This window comes from Nematolebias whitei, chromosome 1, assembly GCF_014905685.2.
Source record: "Nematolebias whitei isolate Nwh7 chromosome 1, NemWhi1, whole genome shotgun sequence".
In the NCBI taxonomy this organism is placed as follows: domain Eukaryota; kingdom Metazoa; phylum Chordata; class Actinopteri; order Cyprinodontiformes; family Rivulidae; genus Nematolebias; species Nematolebias whitei.
The window spans coordinates 93271199-93275493 of NC_056498.1; positions in this window are offsets into that span (position 1 = coordinate 93271199).

A 4295-nucleotide genomic window follows, 5' to 3' on the forward strand; every position below is an offset into this window, starting at 1 on the left:
CGTGACTCCCATAGGCCCAGCTACATCCATGCATACTGAGCCCCAGGGTATGGTGCTTTTGATAGTTTGCCAATCCACTCGGTGCCCTTGCCTTCCTGCATTGTACTGACCACATACTTCGCAGTCCTGCAGCACCTTGCGGATTTGTTTTAAAGGGACCCAGTGCTCCTGGCTCTCTAACTCCTTACGTGTAGGTTGCATGCCTGCATGACCGTGGCCTTCATGCACGCCCCGCACAATCTCTAACACGTACTCTTCTGGGACCCTCCGACCTTCAGAGGTTCTGTCCCACTTCTCGATCCCGACAAAAACTATTTTTCTCTGCTGGACATAACAATCGACTTCTTCGTTGCCCTGCCAGTATTTTCCTTCTCTAGTGTGGGACTTTTGGTGCTCCACCTCTAACTGCAGATTTAGTCTGAGTTCAGCTATTTTCTTCCACAAGTCATGGTGAGCCACCACTTTTCCCTTAGCACTCTCAAATCCATTCTCTTCCCAGATGGATAAGTCCTCATTTAAAGCTTGTGTACAGTAATGACTGTCAGTCACTACCTTTGCTCTTTTCACTTTCTTGTTTGTCAGTTCTAGCAGTCCTTCGAGTACTGCCGTAACTTCTCCTGTTTGCGCACTTCCTGGCACTCTCCCCCTCCTAAGGCAGCACTCGTTCCCCTGATATTTGAGGATAAATCCCCAATGTGCCACCTGATCAGATCCCTTCTTGGATCCATCCGTGTAGAGAGACCAGTCATGCATTTTTTGTTTTTCAGGTGTCTCTTTCGTCATTTTTCTGCTTGGCGGCTGTGCCGGTCCTATCTCTAGATCAGGGTCTAGCAAAATGTCTTCCCATCTACCCCATCTTGTGTTGGTAGCTTTGGTACTCTCAATTGTTCCCTTTCTGAGATATTTGTGCACTTGGCTCTGCGTTATTACTTTAATAGTCTGTCCTTGAGCCAGATCTTTCAGCGTTCCCCAGTATCTAGCAAGCACTGCTAACTCTTTTTCTTCCTGAGGAAACTTTTTCTCAACTGAGGTTAACGTGTAACTCCAGAGAGTAACTAAACCTCCGTTTTCATTTTTGACTGTTATTATGGTATCATCTCCCTCACAGCTAACTTCAGCTACAAGTTTTGTCATCAGGCTTCTTGGTTCTAAGTGTACTGCTTCCTGTATTTTTGTTCTCAGTTCTTCCAAGTCATTTTGGTTTTCAGCGGTCCAAATCCAAGCTTTTTTGCTTTTCTGTTCGTTTTCTCCTTCTCTTTTCTTCAGGCAAGCATATAAGGGTTTGGCAAATTTTTGATAGTTAGGGACATGATCTCTCACATAGTTGCACAGGCCTAAGATCTTTTGCAGCTCATTTTCGGACTCGGGGGGCTGAATCTGTTCTAGTTTCTCTCTGTAGCCTTCTGAGAGTCCCAGATTGGCTGTCACTTGAAACCCTAGATAGTTTACTCGAAACTGCACAAACTGACATTTCTTCAGATTCAGTTTCAGCCCTGCTTCTGTGACTCGCTGCACCACCTTTGCTAGTCTTTCTAGATGTTGTTCTTCTGTCATCTGCGATAAATACATCATCGATGTAAACTGTGGCACCTAAATCTTTAATCACATCCATTATGGCTGATTGAAACACATTTGGAGAGTTTTTGTATCCCTGTGGTAATCGCTGCCAGACGTAGCTTCTCCCTTGATGGGTAAAAGCTGTTTTCCCTTGGGATTCTTTAGCCAGTCTGAGTGAGAAGAATCCGTTAGCCAAGTCAATGCAGGATTTGTACTTTTTCACCTGCAGGGTTTTCAGAGTACCTTGTGGATTGATTAGGCTAGCTCGGTTGGCCACTGTTTGTTTGTTAAGTGCCTTAAAATTGATTACTGGTTGCCATCCTCCTCCAGCAGACTCAGGTTTCTTTACTGCCTGGATGGGGCTGTTAGTAATAGGATTAGCTTCTTCTTTAATGATCCCTAAAGCACTTAATTCCGTCACAATCTTGTTCATTTCTTCAACTGCCCCTGGATTTAGGGGATATTGTCGCACAGGTGGATGCACTCCTCCTTCGATTAAGTGTATGAATTTTTGACCCAAATCCCCGCAGTCATTTTTAAACTTGGCCGCTGAGGCCGACTCGATGATCTGTTCTAACTTCTCTTTCCCAGCCCGGGAGAAGTCGCTGTCATTTAATTTTTGCTCTATAACTTCGGGGATATTTACAGGTTTATACCACTCTCCTATTTAATTTTTTCCATGAGTTGGCCCAATTTTTACTAACCTGGATTTGAGCTTTTCCAGTCATCTATTCTAGGGCTCTTCGGTCCCTTCTTGGCTTTCCTAATTATTTTAAGTCTGTTATTGTCATAAGGTTGTAAGGTCCCTTTATCCATATAATTCCTTGCCATAAGCCAAAAGGCATTTTTTCTATGGTTCGATTAGCCAATTGAACCGTGAGGTGCCCTATTGTTTTTAGGTTTCTGCGGGTCATCAACACATCTGCCCCAGAGTCTATCAGGTAAGGTTCTCCACCTAGTTTAGTGTAGATTTCATCCCCATCGCAATAGGCCTTCTCCAGGGTGACCCGCGACCTTTCGGCCATTATTTAGCTGGCCCACCACTCCCTTTCGCATGGGATTCTTGGAGGGCCTTCTTTTCTTCTGGGGTGAGCTTTGCATATTCCTCTGGTGGTATATATTTGCCCCATTTTTGGGGTGTTGGGTTTGCAGCTGGGGCCTGAAATTTCCTTGGTTGTTGGTTCCTCTATTGTGGTTCTGGCAGCCTCTGGGTTTGCTCTCTGTATTGTGGCAGATGAGGGGCCTTCTGTGCTTTTTTCGGTTGTTTTGGGCTTTGCCTTATCTCACTTTTCTTTTTCTCTTCCCAGAACTGCTGTTCTAGATTGTAAGACTTCACTGCCTGATTTATTTGGGCGACAGTAGTTTCATGGGGTATTCTGGCAAAGGTGAGTTCTCCCCTTCTCCCTTTGGTTATGATTCTTAAGGCTTTAACGTATCTTTTGGGGGGAATCACTTGCTTAAGTTGATACTAGACTGGTGTGAGGCGTTGCCCTTGATCCATACGTACTTTTGCTCATTGAATCTGAGTCCTTGTTGTCCATATCCTCCAGGACCAACTTTTCATATTGGTTTTGAGCCGACTCCCCTTTACTCACTGGGTTTGTAGTGACATTACTCAGCCACAGCTTTTTTGCTGCATCACACTCAGTGGAGCTAACGACCACGGGCCACACATCTTTGATGTATTCCTCAGTGGTCTGTTGGGGTCTTTTTTCTCTCACTAAGGTTTTCAGCTTTTTGTACTCACGATAACTGTCAGTGTCTGAGCCGGAGGCTCCTGCCTTGGTTCAGGGGTTGATTGAGGCACATAGTACGACAGTTTTGTTTCGGCCGGGCATGTGTCATCCTCTTCATCGGCCGATATTTCATCTCGCAATTTCTTTTCTGTTTCTTGGGTGTATTTGTAGGCAGTCTTTTTCATCCTTCTTAGCATCATATTGTGCACTATTCCCAAGTAAGCTGTTCTAAATTTACTGGTTAAGGGCTTGTGGGCTGCTAATGTGGGGTACGAGGGCATCATTAAAATGTTGGCCCACTCTCCCAAAGTAGCTTTAACAGTCAGTTCCACTGTCTCCTCTGACCTGTCTGCCCATATTAGTGGAATGCCATAATGATTTTGGCCAGCTTCATGGATGTAAGTTCGGCGCCCATCGCTCACCTGCACTGGGCCCCAACTCAAATCCCTGGCCAACCTTTCTGACACTCTGTGTACATCCAGTATTTCTACCCCCTTCTTTTGTCCTTTCCTTTGCCCTATTCTCAGTGGCTTGATTGGACTATCATATTGGTCTGCTATTGATCCTAAGCTGGCACTACCTTGATTATCGGTGCCCTCCTGGCTCAGATCTGCATCTGTGTTAAGGTCTGTGGGTGATGTCAAAGGCGAACAGTTTGAAGCAAGGACTAAACAACTTGAGGTAAAAAACAATTATATTTATTGGTTCAGGTGAAGCTGGTAAACTCAAACTCAGGATGGATCCACTGTGGGACTAGAGAGGAGATTGGTGGTGAACGACAAATCGTCTTGAGAGGAGATTTTGGAAATGTTGATAGTAATCCAAAAATAAGCTTACTTGTCGTTGTTGTTCCAGGAGCATGAGAACAGGAGACAGGATCCGAATCCAATAATCCACGGTGGGATCAGGTGAGTATATTAACGAGTGTATTTACAAAAATCACCTAGGGAGCCGAGGTGGAGGTGAGGAGAAACCAGGAACCAGGTGAGGCACACAGGAGTA